Genomic DNA, 21,833 nt, shown 5'->3' on the forward strand with positions numbered 1-21,833 from the left:
CTGCATTGAGGTTAAGCAGGAGCTGAGAGAGAGAGAAGCAAAAGATGAAGGAATGGACATTTATAGCTGCTATAATGTAAGTGATAGCGTTAAATATAACCATAAATGAATGAAAAATAGAATGTGTTCTTGACTTCATAAAAGAATTGTAATTCTTATCAAACTGCTGTGGGATAAGCAGAATAAAACGGGCTGTAATAGAAAAATAATCATCTGTAAAGTAAGACGACGCCACTCCATCAATGAAGTGGGAATGTTTTATTCCTTATATTATACCGTACAGGAATATGAATTTTGCGCGAGTGATTATAAACTCGATCCTAATCGTGCACAGCCCTATAACTATTAACTCCGAGGTGAACGACTCGTAGGACAAAGCACATTACTGCAACCGCCGCTTAATGACCTCCATTTGTTCTGCTACGTAAGCAGGACGTTGTTCTTGTTTTTGTGCTCCTGCTCAGCGTGACCGCTCCTGCCTTGTTGTAACCTAAGGGCAGGTGCACAATGCAGGAGTTCTGACAGGATCACGCCGTCGAGAGACTATGAGTATGAGCACACGCCACGGAGTCAGGTATCATAACTTTCACCGTTTACTGGGGTTTCATTCCAAACTGCATGGCAAAATACTACATTAAATATGCTATAGACATTCAGCACATGTACATTGATGTATTATTGATAATTTAGTCAGCAATATTTCAAATTTCTCCATTCTGATTACTCGGGAGGTGTTGATTAATTTGCAGTTGTAATTAAAATTATTTACATTATATTTACACTATAGAAGCTAATCCTAATAGTAACTAGAAAAGCACTCGGAGAGCGCAGACCTCCGCCAAGAATCCTTTAAAAAAAATCCGGGATCCAGAAGGTGATCCGGATCACCGCCAAAATTTAATGGATTGTTACTTGTGCCCAGTCACACCTCTGGAAAAAAAATTTCAGAGCAATCCGTTCATAACATTTTCCGTAATGTTGCTAACAGACAAACCAACAAACAAACCAACGCTACCGAAAACATAACCTCCTTGGCGGAGGTCATAATGTACACAGGGATAATTGCTGACATGGTGAGACTTTTATTTCACATTTTGGAAGGAGTCTCCAGTGTCAGAGAGATCAGGCTTGTAGTACTCAAGTCCAGGACCTGGACTTGAGTCCGACTCGTGCCCTAATTTTAAGGACTCAATGACTCGACTTGAGCACTGATGACTCAGACGTGGACTCGGACATTAACTGCATTTGGACTCGTAAATTGGAGACGAGGACTTGGATTTTCTTTTTTTTTGTAACATGCCATAGTAAAGCCCCTAGGATTGTCCGCTTTGCTGATACAGACTTCTTGTGCAGTGTGAAAAAAATGCACTGCTGTGTGTTCCGTATGTAGAAGAACTATTGAGGAGACGACAGGGACAACCTCGAACTTCAATCGTCATTTGGCGAGACTCCACCCAAACAAGGAAGTGACATGCTGTGTTCATTGCTCTGTTGATAGCGGGGGCTTGCTGAGTGATGAACTCGCTAGCGTTAACCCTCTCCCATGTTGTTTGCCCTGAAGATAGTGGGCGGAGCTTGTTGAGCGATGAACAAGCCTTTTATCTGTAACTAAAATGGGGCAGTCGAGCAGTAACGTTAGTCCAACACAGTAGCAGAGATGCTTTCACATAAAGGCAGCAACAGCCACCGTCAAATGGCGCTGTTGGAGTCTTGGACTCGACTCGAAATTTCCTTTAATGACTTGAACACTGGGGACTTGAGACTGGACTCAGACTTGAGGTTTAGTGGCTTGACTACAACACTATCAGAGATACAGCTGTTTTTAAAGCTTTCCAACACGGGAAAGTCTTTAGGTCATTATTAAAAAATGTTCTGTTTCCGGTCCACCGGCCGGGTGAGTGCCGTTTGTGCGGTTGAAAATTTTTTTTAACGCCGGTTTTTCGACATTTTTTTCAGGTTCGTACATCTAAAATCGAACTTGACATTTCCGCATTCCCAGGGCTTTCCACTAAGGCTCATACTAGCCAGCCATGACAAATAAGTAGCCAGCCGGGGGGGGGGTGTAAACACAAAAACTCCTGTGCACGCAGTTCCCAGGATTAAATGCATTTTCCACAGACCATTTATTTATTCACTTTACTCAAATACAAAGTAAAACAGCAGTAAATCTTCTTTCTTTTCTTGCGTATTGCATCATGAGGCGTTCCTGGCTTGTAAATCTCTTATTTTCGGTGCATGACACATTCACGCAACTGAGCATGCTATGAATTAACGACAACGGTCTTCAGTGGCGGCTACACAATTAAACACTCAGCGAACATTTCTCCATTTGTGTATGAAAATACACTCCAACCACTCAGTTTGGTTTCATTTACAACCAACGGTGTCTTTTGATGCCAGCACGTAATTGAACGAGAGAAGACTGGTTTACCGGAGACAAAATAAGCGTTATCTCTGCTTCTGTTCCCTCCAACGGCCCCGACACACTACTGCCTCCGCCGAGTGCGCGCGCACACACACCGCATGTCGGGGCCGCGGATGAGTTACTCTCCCTTGATCAACGAAGTCGGCGGGGAATTTGTGGTTATTATCGGTACAAACAGCGCGAATCACAACTTAAATGAGTGCGGTTCAGTTTGACATTATTGTCAGTCCGTTAGATAAACATTTAATTTTATTAAAATCAAAAATTAATATTTCGAGCCTGTGGGCTACAAAAATAAGTCATTAAAGTAGCCGGCTGGACTTGATTGTGCAGTCGGCTGTATGGCCGGCAGCGGCGCTTGTGGAAAGCCCTGCATTCCGCGCAGAATATAGAACTGAATCAGCTCTGCGCATGCGCCGTGCGGCACAAAAAAATGGCAGCCACCATGAAGGAAGGAGATCCGGAGTTTTCAAACATTTGCTTCAGTGTGAAATCGCAAAATGGTATTCTAGCCAACAACAACATAGTAAAGATTCAGAAAAACAAATATTCAGTGATCATTTTAATAGTGTAATTTCATCCGAACTAGGCCTAACGCTCGATTTAGAACTACAAAAAGTCCGTGTGTCGGACATTTTAAGTACCTTTGTAAAAGTTTTGCAAATGTTGCAGTCAGCATTTAAAATGCTAACTTAAAGTTTTTGTACAAGTTTCAGTTGATTAAACTGTCATATTTTATTAAATGTGCCTGCTTTTGTAATAAAAAAGTACTGAAAGAAAAAGCAAACAGCATTGCGATTTCTTATCCATCCATATATTAAAAAAAAAAAATCCCTCCCTCCCGACTGAAAATTTTTTTGCTCACCCGGTGGACAGGAAACGGATTTTTTTTAAGGATGGCCTTAGTCTGGATGAGTTTGGAGTTTCACAATAATATAGCTTCCCTGAACTGCGCGCGTCTGTCAGATGTCTAATCTGCTCGGAGCATCACCATTGGACAGGATTGTTGTGTTGCTCCTGAGTCATGAGTCGTTTGACTGCACCCTGTGAGACTCCGTTCCAGCAGTTCAGGCCAATCTGAATATCCAGCAACATTTATTTATACTCCATCTCTCACACACACACACTGCATCCTCCTCTCCAGGGACAGATTTCTCATTTCACAGAGAGATTTTTAAAAATTATTTTTAAACTTCAGTTCAGTGGTCGTGGTCAGGGTCAAGATCATAAATTTGACGCAGAACTGCATTACGTCGGAGAGTGATCGCGCAACAAATCTTCACTGCCTTAACGTTTTGGGATAGTTTTTCACCTACAAAGTTAAATCAAACTTTTTATACCACAGCTCTGTTGAATTCTCGCTTCTGATTGCTCAGGTGGCGTTGACTGATTCTCTATAACAGCCGCTCGGACCGGACAGTACTGCAGCGTATATTAACGTGCTTGTCCTAAAACACTGACAATTAGAAATGAACTAATCATTTCCATCGTGACAGTTCATTCAAAGGGTCATGTTTCATGGCTTCCATTTCAAGCTACTATCATAGACGTGATAACAGGAACCTGTTTGTTTTGCTGACATTCCATAACATTAAATGTAACTAGAAATAGATAAAAAGTATGTTACTTCACAAATAAAACACTGCCGTCATTGGCAAATTGTTGTAGTATAAAAGGAATAAAACATTTCCAGATGTGCCATTATTGTTAAGGGTGGCAAGATGTGGTGAGTTGGGATCCAACAGCAGAACACAAACCAGAAAATCCAATGAATAAAAAATTATTTAATTAAAGTCCAAAAAGAGTCAACGAACAAAAATAATCCAGACAACCACAAGGTAGACAAAGTGCTAATATGAAAAAACATGAAAAATAGTTCTGACAAAACGTGAGTGCAAAAAACTGTGGCTAAGACTAGGCAAAACAGAGAGCAAAAATACAGGAAGCAAAAAAATGGCACAGATACCCCTTTTCCACCAAATCAGTTCCAGGGCTGGTTCGGGGCCAGTGCTTAGTTTGGAACCGGGTTTTCTGTTTCCACTGACAAAGAACTGGCTCTGGGCCAGAAAAAACCGGTTCCAGGGTAGCACCAGCTCTTTGTCAGCGGGGAGGGCGGAGTTGTTAAGACCAACAACAATAGCAAGACCGTGAGAGGGCGCCATTTTTAAATAAGCGACGAGATATCATGGATGCAGTAAAGCAGCAGTCATCCATTATTATTGTTGTTGTTGCTGCTTCTTCTACCCCTTTTCCACCAAATCAGTTCCAGGGCTGGTTCGGGGCCAGTGCTGGTGCTGGTTCACAACTCGTTCAACTTGCGAGCCAGCTGAGAACCAGTTTGCTTTTCCATAGTTCGCGGTGCTAAGGGGAGCCACGTCGTTACGTCGCTGTATACGTCAGTTACGTTGCTGCGTTTGCATAAACATTGGCGCGAATATCAAAGCAACAACAACACGGAGAAGAAGAAGAAGAAGAAGAAGCAACAACAACAATAATGGATGACTTCGCGTTTGTACAGCTGCTGCTTCTCGGCGCTTAAAAATGGCGACCTTTCGCGGTCTTGCGATTGTTGTTGGTCTTAACAACTCCGCCCCCCCACTGACGTAAGCGGTTCTTTCCTCTGGCCCAGCAAAGAGTTGGTGCTAGCCTGGAACCGGTTTTTCTGGCCCCAGAGCCAGTTCTTTGTCAGTGGAAACAGAAAACCCGGTTCCAAACTAAGCACTGGCCCCGAACCAGCCCTGGAACTGCTTTGGTGGAAAAGGGGCACTCTTCTCCGTGTTGTTGTTGCTTCGATGTTCGCGCCAAGGTTTATGCAAATGCAGCGATGTAACTGACGTATACAGCGACGTAATGACGTGGCTCCCATTAGCACCCCGAGCTATGGAAAAGCAAACTGGTTCTCAGCTGGTTCGCAAGTTGAACGAGTTGTGAACCAGCACTGGCCCCGAACCAGCCCTGGAACTGATTTGGTGGAAAAGGGGTAAGAGACGACGTGAGAAACAGACAAGACGTTCTGGCAAAGTCCCTTTCTGAGAATGGCCTATTTATACACAGTAGAGCAGACCAGGAAGTGAATGCCAGCAAGATGGAAGTCCCGTCCCGGATCCGGATTGCGCTGAACTGGGAGATAGTAAATCTCCAGAGTGGAAGTTCGGGACAGATCATGACAGTTATTGAAAGAAACAACAACAACAACAACTTCACCACACTGTGTCTGCTGTGACCTACAGTGCCCCAGAAACAGGCTGCAGAAGTCGACCATTTTAACCGACTTTGGATCTCTATTTTTAGTTAAAATGATCCTCAGGTGCTCGATCACTTCACTTTGAGTCAGAGGTTTTGATTGAATATTTAATAAAAGATTTGAGAGAATTCATTCATTTATTTTAAAAAAATGTTGTGAACCTGTAATACATTTTGTTTACAATATTAAACCTCTGTTCATGGCGATTTTTAATTTATTTCGTTTTATACAGACAAAAACGCACATTGTGCATTATTTACGATTCAAAAATTTAAAAAAGTGGGTTTTTTCAGTCATCATTTCTCCTTCATTCAAATTTTGTTCAAAATATTCAGAGATCTGAATTAAACCAAAATATGGCACCAGTATTGTGAATCGACTTGAATCAAACTGTGACTGGAGTGCAAAATTACATCGCTAGTATCTAAACTTCCACGGTCTGATGCGATTCCCAACTACTTCCCCCTCTTTGCTGACATCAGGCCTGAACTGTTGAGAATACTGTTTTAGTCATAACACAATAACTGCCCTTGATAACCAGAGAAAACAAGCCTCCACAAGCTATAGTGCACAGAAAACTACATGTTTTTCCTCATCTGATAAACAATACCCTGAGAGTATAAAGACAATAACTCAGGGTGGTGTAGTGGGCAGCATTGTTGCCTCACAGCAAGAAGGTTCTGGGTTCGAGCCCAGTGGCCACCGGGGATCTTTCTGTGTGGAGTTTGCATGTTCTCCCCGTGTCTGCAGGGGTTTCCTCTGGGTGCTCTGGTTTCCCCGTACAGTCCAAAGACATACAGTATGCAGGGCTCGAAATTCTTTTTTTTTCACCACCCAGCCGGACTAGTTACCTTCCAAAGTAACTCACCAAACAGAAAATTAACTAGCCAAAATTTGTTCATGTATGAATTTTACTTCTGTCAAAAATAACGCAAAAGAGAGTAGTTACCATTGTTCATGACTAATGTGCATTTATTTCAATACCCGAGTATTTTGATACTGTTGTTAAATACATAAATGAGAACAACACAGAGCACCATAATATAATATCAAGAAATAATAAAATTATTGGAAAACTTGGTGTATGAGTATTGAAAGCAAATATACTTACTATCATGACTATAGCACCCAAAATATGTCCAACATGCTTTCTGTATTTAACCATTTATGAGAGAGAAAGCATTAGGAGCTTCATATTGACTAGGAATCAACTTGGAAAAAAATTAATTATTCCATAAAAATCGTATCGCAGCCAAGGCCTACCCTGCTCCCACGTTTGCTTATAAGTCCTTTGTCGTTTCTCCTCTTCAGACCGAGGTCGCTTTGTCCCCGTCTCTGGCGGTTTCTGTACACCTTTCAGAGAATTCTACATCGCAACGTAGCTTTGGCAGATGTAAACAACAACAAAAACACACGTGTTTAAATGGGCGATAATGTGGCCACATCTATTGAATTTGATAACGTGATATGGCAGCGGGGGCGTGGCCAAGCATCGGTCTGTGAATGGAGGGCGGAGTCAGGGAAGGTAAGTGGTGGAATCATTGCACCTGATGGGGATTAACCTGTGTTTGTGTGTCTTCCCCAGTGACTGCGCCCTTTAAAAGGAGAGGAGAGCAGAGAAAGGGAGCTCTCTCTCCCCAACCAGAACACGTGTGTGTGTGTGCGCGCGCGCGCTCGCAGCTGGGAAGTGATAAAAGGCTGAAAAGCTAGCAATAAATAGTTCATTGAGAACTCAGTTCTGGCCTGCTGTGTTTCTGTGCTCCGCCCACCTGGTCCAATACTACACGTGATTACCGTGATATTCAACGAGATGCGTTATATGCATGCGCAGTAGTGAAAAAACTGACAGCCTGACTCGTACACGATGTGATTCGGAATTCTTCGGTATTTTCCGTCCTGCCGATAAACACATCAATTAACACAGACACGGCACGCGCTTAATATGTGGCGGCTTTAGTTGATGGCGTGTCTGAATCTTCGCTTTATATATATATTTTTTATTTTCAACTAGCCAGCCGGGCTGGCTAGTGACAGGAATTACCCGCCAAATGAAAAATTAAGTCGCCTCGGGCGACCGGACCACCGCGAATTTCGAGCCCTGCATATGGTTAGGTTAACATGGGACAGCCATGACCTAAGGTTGGGCTGAACGTGCCCTTGATCAAAGGCACCTAACCCACAGCTGCTCCCTGGGCGCTGTAGTGTAGCTGCCCACTGCTCTGGGTATGTATGTGTGTGTGCTCATTGCTCACTTGTGTGTGCATGCGTGTGTTCACTGCTTCAGATGCGTTAAATTTCACTGTGTGCTTAAGTTTGTGCTTGAGTGTACATGTGACAAATAAAGGCCTTCTTGGCTTAACTCGTCTAGGGGCAATTACAGATGAGGTTGGCAAGATGCGATGGTCAGGTCCACTCTTTCCCCTTTTCAACCAACAGGGAATAGGGTCATTCCGGTTCTTGCACCAAATTTTGAACCATTCTGAGCATTTAGACAAAAAATAAACTGGCTCAGAACCTAAAACATTGGTTTCCAGCTGAAACCAAAATACAGCTAGTTTTTCCAGCAAAACTGTGATGACATCAGTGGGCGTGTCGTTAGTTTTGAGACGAAGCAGAACACAACGGAAAATGATACATCTCCAGAAAAAAAACGGAATGAAAACAAATACCTGCAATAATGGAACAAATGCTCGCAGGTAATCAATCAATGAGCACCGCCATCTTGCTACTACCGTTTACTCCCGTTGTACAATGCCCTCCATTCATGACGCATCCTTTATTCCAACAGCTCTGCTCAAAACTGGTGAAAATGCAGACTGGTTGGCTCGCTGGCACCAAGGTTCAGAGAATCCTGAATGGCACTGGGCGAAGAACCTATTCCTTATCCCTTTGATGGAAAAGGGGTATCTGAGAATCCAACCCCTACAAAACGTGTGTAAATACAGCTGAATAAATTCTGTAGGTAGAACCTGTGAAATGGGGCAACAACTAGCTCACTTGATTTATCTTTGCGCTAAACTATCCTGAGATCTGAGATATCTGATTTGAGACAGACAATAAGTAAGAGTCCTGAATTAAAATACTCAGACTATACAACCCCGATTCCAAAAAAGTTGGGACAAGGTACAAATTGTAAATAAAAACGGAATGCAATGATGTGGAAGTTTCAAAATTCCATATTTTATTCAGAATAGAACATAGATGACATATCAAATGTTTAAACTGAGAAAATGTATCATTTAAAGAGAAAAATTAGGTGATTTTAAATTTCATAACAACAACACATCTCAAAAAAGTTGGGACAAGGCCATGTTTACCACTGTGAGACATCCCCTTTTCTCTTTACAACAGTCTGTAAACGTCTGGGGACTGAGGAGACAAGTTGCTCAAGTTTAGGGATAGGAATGTTAACCCATTCTTGTCTAATGTAGGATTCTAGTTGCTCAACTGTCTTAGGTCTTTTTTGTTGTATCTTCCGTTTTATAATGTACCAAATGTTTTCTATGGGTGAAAGATCTGGACTCCAGGCTGGCCAGTTCAGTACCCGGACCCTTCTTCTACGCAGCCATGATGCCGTAATTGATGCAGTATGTGGTTTGGCATTGTCATGTTGGAAAATGCAAGGTCTTCCCTGAAAGAGACGTCGTCTGGATGGGAGCATACGTTGCTCTAGAACCTGGATATACCTTTCAGCATCGATGGTGTCTTTCCAGATGTGTAAGCTGCCCATGCCACACGCACTAATGCAACCCCATACCATCAGAGATGCAGGCTTCTGAACTGAGCGCTGATAACAACTTGGCTCGTCCTTCTCCTCTTTAGTCCGAATAACACGGCGTCCCTGATTTCCATAAAGAACTTCAAATTTTGATTCGTCTGACCACAGAACAGTTTTCCACAGTCCATTTTAAATGAGCCTTGGCCCAGAGAAGACGTCTGCGTTTCTGGATCATGTTTAGATACGGCTTCTTCTTTGAACTATAGAGTTTTAGCTGGCAACGGCGGATGGCACGGTGAATTGTGTTCACAGATAATGTTCTCTGGAAATATTCCTGAGCCCATTTTGTGATTTCCAATACAGAAGCATGCCTGTATGTGATGCAGTGCCGTCTAAGGGCCCGAAGATCACGGGCACCCAGTATGGTTTTCTGGCCTTGACCCTTACGCACAGAGATTCTTCCAGATTCTCTGAATCTTTTGATGATATTATGCACTGTAGATGATATGTTCAAACTCTTTGCAATTTTACACTGTCGAACTCCTTTCTGATATTGCTCCACTATTTGTCGGCGCAGAATTAGGGGGATTGGTGATCCTCTTCCCATCTTTACTTCTGAGAGCCGCTGCCACTCTAAGATGCTCTTTTTATACCCAGTCATGTTAATGACCTATTGCCAATTGACCTAATGAGTTGCAATTTGGTCCTCCAGCTGTTCCTTTTTTGTACATTTAACTTTTCCAGCCTCTTATTGCCCCGTCCCAACTTTTTTGAGATGTGTTGCTGTCATGAAATTTCAAATGAGCCAATATTTGGCATGAAATTTCAAAATGTCTCACTTTCGACATTTGATATGTTGTCTATGTTCTATTGTGAATACAATATCAGTTTTTGAGGTTTGTAAATTATTGCATTCCGTTTTTATTTACAATTTGTACTTTGTCCCAACTTTTTTGGAATCGGGGTTGTACTATACACCTCCCATGTCACCATTAATATCATTAGATTTGTTAGCTGGCTACCACACACATGGACTCTAAATACCTTAAAGTCATGTAAGTCTTACTCTTAATCTTTTAAAACGTTGCGTAACAAAATGTGGTAGTGTTTGGGCATTTCGGGTTGCTTCTGGATGCGGACAATTCTTCTTTGGAATGTTTTTTAGGATGAAAAGTTCACTCAAGTCCTGATTATACACTCGCAGGAAAGGTACCTTTCTGCAGGAGCTGGTACCCTAAAGAGGACAGTTTCTGTACCTTCAGTATGGGTGTTTTACCTGGGATGGTGCGCATGGTGTACCTTTAAATCTTTACTCGAAAAGCTAAATCATGCTACTAGAGGCCGCTTCAGTTTTCGGTGTAAACAAAAAGACTCAACTGCAAAAAAAGTTCAGAATATCCCATCAATCTGATGCTAGTTTGTTAAAAGTTAATTATTGGAAATTCTTGCCTTCTTAATGCGCTTGAGATCATCAAACAGTAAACAGTCGAGGACGCTGTGGCCCTTAAAACGAAGGTGCTGTACAAACAGATGACAGTTATTTGTCTCATCTCATCTCTAGCCGCTTTATCCTGTTCTACAGGGTCGCAGGCAAGCTGGAGCCTATCCCAGCTGACTATGGGTGAAAGGCGGGGTACACCCTGGACAAGTTGCCAGGTCATCACAGGGCTGACACATAGACACAGACAACCATTCACACTCACATTCACACCTACGGTCAATTTAGAGTCACCAGTTAACCTAACCTGCATGTCTTTGGACTGTGGGGGAAACCGGAGCACCCGGAAGAAACCCACGCGGACACGGGGAGAACATGCAAACTCCGCACAGAAAGGCCCTCGCCGGCCACGGGGCTCGAACGCAGACCTTCTTGCTGTGAGGCGACAGCGCTAACCACTACACCACCGTACCGCCCACAGTTATTTGTATTCCAGAGAATGTTTTAGCGAGATAAACATATCTACTATAGGCAACTCCTCAGTAAAGACGTGACCTAGCTAGGTGGTGTTAGCCAGCTATTTTTTTATGTAGGTTTTGTTAAAGTATAATAGCTAATTAAAGCTAGACTGCCTTTCGATTTCATAAAATCTGTGAAATTTAGTTCTCTCTGAAATTTAGTCATTGTGATACGTTTATTTCTGTAATATCTAAAAAAAAAACCCAGGCCATTCTGTGGCTGGGAAGTTATTTAATTTGAGGGGATTAAAGCAAATAATGTGCATGAAATCGCTCGCTTCACGTAGTCAAGCAGACAGAGGAAGTCTGTTTGCACATGCGCAGGTTTACCTTCTTCTTTTGGGTTTTACGGCAGCTGGCATCCAGTGTTGTATTACTGCCATCTACAGGTTTACCTTGACCGTGCACGGACAGTTCCATGATTCTATCGCTAAACGAACAGCTGATCACACCGAGGTGCTCGCTGACCGCCGAAGTTTTTTAGTTTGGTCCTGCATTTCCTTTCCTTTGCAACATAATGTCTTTTCTTCTCGCTTTCCGTTACTGTAGTCGGTCTTTCACGTTTCATTCATACACTCATGTCCTCCATTTTCTCTCCTGTTTCAAATTTGCATCCCATAATGCCTTGCGTGAATGGGGAAAGCCCATCATGTGATGCATGACGTAGTATCTTGAATTGGATCATAGTGAAGCAGAAAAAAAATAGCACAGAGTTTAATTCATTAATTGTTCTATTTAAAAAAACCCTAATAAAATTGGAAGTCTGTGATTCAAATTCAGTAGCTTTCGGGCCACTAAACAAAAATAATTGGGTGTCAGGGAAAATTCTTTTTATGACCAACACTTGAAAAATCTAAAAGGCCGTCTATCTTCAAAGGCCCCGTCACACTTATTCGGAATTAGCAGGAATCAAGCAGAACCAGCCGGAATGAAAATTTAAAAAAAAATTTGTGCCACATTTGGGCGGGAATTTCAAACTGACCAACATTCTTACAGCTTTGTAAGAATGCCGTTCGAATACTTAGAATGCGCTTCGAACCCGCTTCGAATGATTCTTGCACATTCCGGGTGTATTAACTTTCGAATGCAGTTCAAATGTAGTTGGAACACAGCAGGAATACCTAGAATGCTGTTAGAATGCAGTAAGAATATTAAGAATGCACTTCTAATGCCGTACGAGTGCGGTTCGATTGCTGCTCGAATACCACCCGAAGTCTGGTCAGAAGGTGCCTCGAATGCTGTATGAATTCACCGCGGATGCAGTCAGAACGCTCCCGGAATAGCCGCCGAATATGTTTCGAACGTCTAAAGCCCTGTTCACACGGCACATATTTGCATCGATGCTGCACCGATGTATTTTGTTGCGATATATCTGACACCGGTGTAAATTTTGTGGAGCGTTCACACGTCACAACCCTGCTTACTAGAGAGAAGCGTGTTAGCACCGGTGCAGCCCCACTTGCGTTCACACGGCAGTTTCTGCGATAGTTCCTTTGATAGTAATAAAGTTTTGATATCATTTCCTTTTATTATTATCATTTCCTATCATTATTACTATCATTTCTGATAGTAATAATGCGGAAATGAAATATGCGCATGCGTGAAAATGTACTTCCTTTTTCCGGTTGTCATGGCATTAACAAGCGCCGGGAAAACAATGTGGATGAGGACACCAGTGTTGCCAGATATTGCTGACTTTTTCCATCCCAAAATATGTTAAAATCCACCAAAATGCACTTAAAACTGCCAATCTGGCAACACTGGAAGACACGCAGTTCTGTTGTTGTTGATATTTGCCATTTTGGAAGCGCAAAATACCAGGATGCAAATTATGCAATGCCCGTATGTAATCAACTCTCCTCACGCATAGCGAGTCTACCCCTGTAGCGTTCAGACGTCCCATTTTATATCGGTGCTGCCCCGCAAACTAGCATTTACTCCGGAGTAAACTTCTTAAACCACCTCCCGAGCAGGGTTAGATTTGCACCGGTTTAAGCAGCTTTCCGGGGCTACACCGGTATAACTTTGTACCGTGTGAACGCTCTACCGGGGCAGCCCCGGTGCTACACCGGAGTAAAAGTTGCCGTGTGAACACCCCTTAAGAATTCAAAGAGAATGCAGCTCGAATACTTTGAATATCCCGGAATATACAAAGAATTTTCATTCCGACGGCATTCCGGCTCATTCGAGGCACATTCGGGACATTCTGGCAGGATTTGAAGTGGCTTGCCATTTCGATTTTTCCCTCGAATGCAATCAGAATGCTTCGAATGCTGTTAGAATGCCGTAAGAATATTTAGAATGCAGTCAGAATGCAGTTAGAATACACTTCGAATGCCGTTCGATATTTCTCCTCTTCGAATGCACCTCGAATGTTTTGAGCATGAGCAAAACATTCGGGCCGGCCACAAGAATGGGCCCGAATGTTTGGAATGCACTTCGAATATCCCGGAATATATGAAGAATTTTCATTCCGATGGCATTCCGGCTCTAGTGTGACTACCCTATAAGCTACACCTGTTAATTCTTAATTAGCAAGCCAAATTCACTGATATGAAAAGTTAGTTCTGTTGCTGGAATGACTGTAAAGATGGGGGTCCTTGGACACCTTTCTAGGTGAAAAAGTACCAAGAAGTACCCTTATTGGTACCAACCCGGTCCCAGTAAATGGAAGAGATGAGCACCAAGAGTGTAATGTAGAAACTGAAGCTCTACAAAGTTTGTTCCTGAATAACACCCTGCACTGCAGCTCTTCCCTCTACTCTTCCGTAACTCTCACTGGGTCACAGACAGCATCAAGTTTCTCTAATCCCAGCACAGCTGATCCAGCTCATGATAAGGGCCTGATGAGCTGGATTACCTGGTTTAAAGGAACAGTCCACCGTACTTCCATAATGAAATATGCTCTTATCTGAATTGAGACGAGCTGCTCCGTACCTCTCCGAGCTTTGCGCGACCTCCCAGTCAGTCAGACGCAGGCAGACGCGCTGTCACTCCTGTTAGCAATGTAGCTAGGCTCAGTATGGCCAATGGTATTTTTTGGGGCTGTAGTTAGATGCGACCAAACTCTTCCACGTTTTTCCTGTTTATATGACCAGTGACATGAAACAAGTTCAGTTACACAAATTGAAACGTGGCGATTTTCTATGCTATGGAAAGTCCGCACTATAATGACAGGCGTACTAACACCTTCTGCGCACTTCGGCAGCGCATTGATATCTGAGCTCCGTATCAATGCGCTGTCGAAGCGCGCAGAAGGTGTTAGTACGCCTGTCATTATAGTGCGGACTTTCCATAGCATAGAAAATCGCCACGTTTCAATTTGTGTAACTGAACTTGTTTCATGTCACTGGTCATATAAACAGGAAAAACGTGGAAGAGTTTGGTCGCATCTAACTACAGCCCCAAAAAATACCATTGGCCATGCTGAGCCTAGCTACATTGCTAACAGGAGTGACAGCGCGTCTGACTGACTGGGAGGTCGCGCAAAGCTCGGAGAGGTACGGAACAGCTCGTCTCAATTCAGATAAGAGCATATTTCATTATGAAAGTACGGTGGACTATTCCTTTAAGATCATGGAAAAATCCAGAAGAGATGCTGTGTTTCCGCTATGTACAATTGGCTGCGGCGGGCCGCCGCACCTTGATTTTTGCCGCCGCACCTTCAGGAATACCCCTAGGAGCTATATGTATTCGACTACATTATCCGTTGCTTGCCCAGTCTTTGCGTTTGGGGCGAAGCGCAGTTCCACTGGCCGAGCTAGCAGTTACTTGATTGGTTTCCACGGGTCGCCGTGGGCTCTGATTGGACAATGTTCCGCCTGGAGCAGCGTAGCCAAGCCAACCTGAGGTAAATTAACTGCTATGCGGCTGTCACTTCAGCTGTCAAATTGGGAAAGGTAAGTGTTGGCAACAATTCTTGAAAAGTAGACAGCAGATGTTATGTTACCTTATATTTCCAGTGTTACTTGAAATTATGTTTCGTTATGTCACATAATTACGTTATGTAAAACTATGTTAGGCCACGTTATGTTACATACTGAGTACTGACTACTGCTGAGACGTCTCGTTTGGCCTCCCGGTCTTCTGTGGTAGATTAGTCCGTTCACAAACTGAGGGGATGAATATCCACATGTAAACAACTACATAGATCTTCTAGATAGATTATCGTTTGGCATTTTCCAGATGTAGTTCGTGAAAAATGTAAGGGCAGTTTTTTCGATTTCATTACAGCCTATCGCCAGAGCGCTAGTTTTTATTTGAGCTTAATTAAGTCGACTGATAACGTCACGCGATATCTTTCAATTGCAGATGAGCTTGTTGAAGTATTTCGCCAAAAAAAGAAAGGCGACAGATGAAGAAACTGGGCAGGTAAGATTCATTCGTGCAAAATAAGACCCCGTCCACACGTAGCCGGGTATCTGCTAAATCGAAGATATTTTTCTACGTTTTGGCCTGTCATCCACATGAAAACACATCAAAAACGAATATTTAAAAAAACTCCGGGCAAAGTGAAGATTTTTGAAAACTCCGTGTATGCCTTTTCGTGTAGACAGAGATAACCGGAGTTTTGCGTTTTAGAACGTCACAATCTGCGCCAAAAAAATGACAACAAATCTGCCCTGACGCCAAACGTGCGACCTTTGTTTACTGCAGAAGCCAGATTAAGCATGGACAAAGAGTAATGGATCGGAGTAGTGCCTTGAAAGCGTTAATTATTGTGCAGGTGCTATTTACATGTTTAATTTTAGAAGCCCAACTACTGCTGATGTGATTAGGGGGTAGGATTTGGGGAAATAATGCCATCTACAGGTTTGGAATGCTTATGAATGTGATTGAAAACGCAGATGTTCGGTTATGTGTGGAAGGGATTTTTTTCGAAGACGAGGTGGTGTGGATAAAACATTTTTATAAACGGGGGGGGGGGGGGGGGGGGGGGGGATGTTCGGTTTTAAAAATACCCGGCTACGTGTGTACATGGCCATGGGCATTCGATTACGTTTTCTTCGCCGATTGTCGGGAGAATTAACGATGAATAATCGAATAATAATTAACATCTTTATATTAAAGTAATTATAATTATTGCTATAATTTATCCCATTAGATTCCATGGCGGCCGGCGTCGGCCGTATTGTATCCCATAGCGGCCGGCGTCGGTGTTTTAATAGGCTATATAGATGAACGGACGACGCCATCATCCCATTTACAGATAAGCCTAAATACTCTTAAGATCAATATTTCAGACCCTCTTCGATTTATTTTCATAATAAAAACACGTCTTTGTAATCAATTATTTTTAGATATTTTAGTTTTACTATAGACCTTGCGGTTTGCGAGCCGTCCTTGGATACAAACCTTGGAGCTTTTAAGGTAGGTTGAGGAGAAGAAAGATGTCAAATTGCCCTACTTGACAAAATTCTTCTTACAATTTAAGGATTGAGTAATGACTCACTCTCTCACTCTGCATCCGTCTGTCTCTTTGTGGATCTAATTCAGAACATGGATTAGCTTAACATTTTGAAAACACTGGCATGTCAGCATGACGAGTGGTACCCATCCTTAAGCAAGCTGGCAGCAATAGCCCTGACCGTGCCAGTGTCAAGCGTGAATTGTGAGAGAGATTTCTCCACAATGAACAGGGTAAGTATAACACTTTGCTATATAAAAACAATATGGGCACACAATAAATATTCCTCATTTCGCTCATATAGTCTGTTCTGTTTGATGCCTAACAGGTGAAAACAGACATCAGAAACAGACTGCAGGGGGACCATCTGTCTGCATGCATGCGCCTCGGCATCAGTGGACCTCCAGTCAGCGAGTTCCCCTATGAGCAAGCCTTAGAGCTCATCTCATCTCATTATCTCTAGCCGCTTTATCCTTCTACAGGGTCGCAGGCAAGCTGGAGCCTATCCCAGCTGACTACGGGCGAAAGGCGGGGTACACCCTGGACAAGTCGCCAGGTCATCACAGGGCTGACACATAGACACAGACAACCATTCACACTCACATTCACACCTACGGTCACTTTAGAGTCACCAGTTAACCTAACCTGCATGCCTTTGGACTGTGGGGGAAACCGGAGCACCCGGAGGAAACCCATGCGGACACGGGGAGAACATGCAAACTCCGCACAGAAAGGCCCTCGTCGGCCATGTTCAGGGGGTGGGGGTAAGGGGTCGCTCTGGGGTTAGGTGTGGGGGGAATTTAGTCTCCCTGACTGTTTTCTAAACTGCCTTGCTCTGCAGGTTATGCTTGTTCTTTCAAGACTAGGTTTATTCATTTATTCCCTTACAAAGGGTCACCATTTTAGAGTGTGTTTTGTCAAAAAATTTCTCAGAATGCTCCCGTATCCTCGTACTGGGGTGGGACGTCTGAGCGCAGGTCTTGCCACCGCACCTTCAAACATTTTCTAGGGGAAACACTGGAGACGGAGTTGTGAAACCATGCCTAGCCGAGATCCCAGACTGCACTGCAAACCAAATCAAGAACCCTAAACTGGTGGCCAAATCAGCCACCAGTTTAGGTTAATCATTTTTAATCATGGTCTTATTATGTGTCAAGTGTATGTGAGCATCAGGGTTTCCCACACTTGAAAGGGAAGGACTCGGACACAGGATTCCATTCGTCTTGTATTTTGTTGGTTTTCAGTGGAGCTGACGTTATAGTAGAATTGTGGTAGTGGGTTTTTCCAGAAGAAAAAGGTAGAAGTAGAACCAGAATCAGAAGTAGAATCAGAAGTCGAAGCCGAAGGTGAAAAACCTTTAAACATACAAACATAAAAATAAATGTATGAATAAATGCCTATTTTTACACAACAAAGCACGTATGAATGCGAGCACAGCGTTTGCATATAAAAAAGTTCAGTGGGTTTACCGGTAGCCTTTTTTGTCCTTTTTTCCCTGATGTGCTGTAAAGTTTGTGTTAGTAGCGAATTCTCTTTGCAACTGCTGCGCTGCTGCTTCGTTACAAACTGAATGTCAATTCTGCCTATCGTTCTAGAACGACCGCTGCCCTGCTAACTAGCGTTGTGATTGGCTGCCTGTTCAGCGCAGTGTGCGTGCGCTGGTAGCGCAGCGATTCAGCGTAGCAGGAAGTGGCGGAGGCAGCTGTTAATCATGTGAGCCTGCGTTCAGGCACTCCTTGTGGCAAGTCGCCGCAACACCTCCCACTCGATCTTGGTGTGGCGCGACAAGGGAAGATCGCACCCATCAGGCGAGCTGGTCTCTGCTGACTTGTTCCTCCACTGGGAGGAGGACAATGAGGCGTCGCACATCCCGATGCAGTGTGGTACCCTGTGGGTCCCAGGACTTTTCCGTTGGCTTTGGAGTCTTCACCTGAGCACGTCCACCTAGGGGGACTTTCACATGGACATCCCGGACAATGCCTTTGGAGTCTGCATTCACGCTGACCACTCTTGCAAGCTTGAATTGCCCCCTCAGTGCGTTTTGGTCGCAGAGCCACACTATGTCTCTGACGGCATTCCTTTTTGCAGTGTGCCACTTGCTGCGGATGAACAGGTTCGGACCTGCAAGTTGGCTCCAGGACCTCCAGAAGTGGCTAACTTGTGTTTGCATTTCTTGCAGTCACTTGAAGGGGTAGGTGGTGTAGTCTACTGTTTTGAAGTCTCCAGTTTGTGTGGCTCGGCCAAGCAACAGTGTGTTTGGGGTTACGTAGTTGATGCGGTCCTCACGGCTCTGAACTCTGGCATCGATTGGCCTTTCGTTGGCAAGGTTAGCAGCTAGCTTAAGCACTGTCAGGAACTCACTGAAGGTAAGGCCTCCTCCGCCACCGAGGCTTTGCAGAGCTCTTTTGGTGACCTTGACAGCAGCTTCGGCAGCACCATTCCAGTGGGGTGAGTCAGCTGGAAGGATTTTCCACGTCCAGCAGGTACCGTTTGTGGCAGCATAAAGTGGGTTTACCGGTAGCCTTTTTTGTCCTTTTTTCCCCTGATGTGCTGTAAAGTTTGTGTTAGTAGCGAATTCTCTTTGCAACTGCTGCGCTGCTGCTTCGTTACAAACTGAATGTCAATTCTGCCTATCGTTCTAGAACGACCGCTGCCCTGCTAACTAGCGTTGTAGATTGGCTGCCTGTTCAGCGCAGCGTGCGTGCGCTGGTAGCGCAGCGATTCAGCGTAGCAGGAAGTGGCGGAGGCAGCTGTCAATCATGTGAGCCTGCGTTCAGGCACTCCTTGTGGCAGGTCGCCGCAACATTATGGATGTGTGAGATGTAGTAGACGTACCGTTACTGAGCCACATCACAGTTATTTTCCTCAATGAAGGAATAGCCTGATCCACACCATAAACCAGAGTTTGCTTTAATATTATCTTTAGATGAGGATGAAACAGTACGATCGTCTCTATCTCCAATTATGTGCCAAATTAAAAGCCTTTCTGCTAAATAGGAAAAGCTCATAATAAATTTCATTTCAGAGTTAACAAAAAGAAGACAATAAGACAAAAACGGTGTTTTCTTAAACACCACATCCTTTACGTTAAGGACTATAAAGCTGATCAAATTAAACCAGGACCAAACAAATGACGCAGAAGCATGAGACCCTCTGTAATTCGATCACATTTTTCCCCTCGCAATTATGCAACAGCTACATTAAATTTGCTCCTGTACAATGCCAAAAGTCCTCACGCACTCTCTCTTTCTCTCTCTCACACACAGATGGACAGATAGACATACACACACTCTGATATGAGCGAGCACCCAAACAAAAACACAGATAGCTGGGCTTGGCTGCTCTACTTGCTATACCCACATGGTGAAATCACCGCCAGGCTCAAAGCCATGGAGAACTAACTGATATCATCATGTAGAACCCAAACAGACATTTTTGCTTCAACACTTTCATGTACGGTTAACTTAAAATAAGTAACGGTTAGGCCTATCAGAAAAAAAACAAAGGTGGTAAGCTAGTCAGGGCCAGTTAGCATGACATCACGTGTATAAGGATAACACAGGAACCTACTGCATGTCTGGAGTCGAGGAAGCGTGGTAAATTTCTACAGAATTAGTTTTCGCCAAATAGGGTGTGTTTTAAATGGGAAACTGTGCTAAACCCCAACTATACACGTCCAGATCCTGGCTCGTCTTTTCCATTAAATATGCTTGTAATGAATTTTCTCCTTGGTTTATGACTGGATCGAACACTTGGCATTTTATGCCATGTGTGATTTTATTAAGGGGATTTTGTAGATTTTATTATCTGTTAGTACGTTTTTCTTTTATGTTACCGTGTCTTGTGCTGGAATGTTGCTGTGCCTTTTTAATCTCAATTCCTCTCAGATGTACAGCATTTTGGTTGTTCGAACCGTGCTTTACAAATAAAACTGAAACTGCATTTTGTCATTCATTATTCAAGATGTTTATTTGTCATATACACAATAAATAACAGACACAGTGGTTTATTATTGGGTAATGAAATTCTTATTTTGCAACTGCCCGACCAAACTATGCTTACCAATATAAAAAGAAATACATATATATAAAATCTCATCTCATCTCATTATCTCTAGCCGCTTTATCCTTCTACAGGGTCGCAGGCAAGCTGGAGCCTATCCCAGCTGACTACGGGCGAAAGGCGGAGTACACCCTGGACAAGTCGCCAGGTCATCACAGGGCTGACACATAGACACAGACAACCATTCACACTCACATTCACACCTACAGTCACTTTAGAGTCACCAGTTAACCTAACCTGCATGTCTTTGGACTGTGGGGGAAACCGGAGCACCCGGAGGAAACCCACGCGGACACGGGGAGAACATGCAAACTCCACACAGAAGGGCCCTCGCCGGCCCCGGGGCTCGAACCCAGGACCTTCTTGCTGTGAGGCGACAGCGCTAACCACTACACCACCGTGCCGCCCTATATATATATATAAAATATGAAATATAAAATATAAAGTGCATATGGAATGCAAAATATAAAAGTAGAATGAAAAATGAAGATAACATAAAAAAAAAAGGAGAGGCAAACGAACAATGTGCAAACATAGACGTAGATATACTGTGCAATGTCTTGTGCAAAATTGGTTCAAAGCCTGATGGAAATATAGAGGTAGATGGAGATTATAATCCGTGGTTCAAAAGCCTGATGGCCTGGGGGTAAAAACTGTTTGTCAGTCTAGTAGTCCTTGCTTTCACACTCCTGTAGCATCTGCCAGATGGTAGGAGCGTTTAACCAAGATGCTATATTTGCATTTTGGTTAAACGCTGACTTTAACATTAGTTGGAATTAGGGTTGGAGTTATTGGTAGGAGGAGTATTATGGTTTGAAATTTTCACAAGATTAGTCTAAAAGAGCATGGTTTCACAGTCTCAAGGTACTGACAACATTTCATTTCAAAACACACAAAGAAAACACAATATATGGCCAAAAGTTTGTCGAAACCTGATCATTACACTCATATGTGGTTGTCGCCACAAAGTTGGAAGCACACAATGTTCATGTATGCTGTAGCCTTACAATTTCCCTTCACT

General features: G+C 43.4%; 1 protein-coding gene across 1 annotated transcript in view; it reads right to left on the bottom strand.

Moving 5' to 3' along the window:
• The window catches only part of ssh1a (slingshot protein phosphatase 1a), a 151,652-nt gene that overhangs the window by 80,415 nt on the left and 49,404 nt on the right, over nucleotides 1-21,833 (bottom strand). The gene's annotated exons all lie outside the window — the stretch shown is intronic.

Source organism: Neoarius graeffei, chromosome 24 (assembly GCF_027579695.1).
Source record: "Neoarius graeffei isolate fNeoGra1 chromosome 24, fNeoGra1.pri, whole genome shotgun sequence".
In the NCBI taxonomy this organism is placed as follows: domain Eukaryota; kingdom Metazoa; phylum Chordata; class Actinopteri; order Siluriformes; family Ariidae; genus Neoarius; species Neoarius graeffei.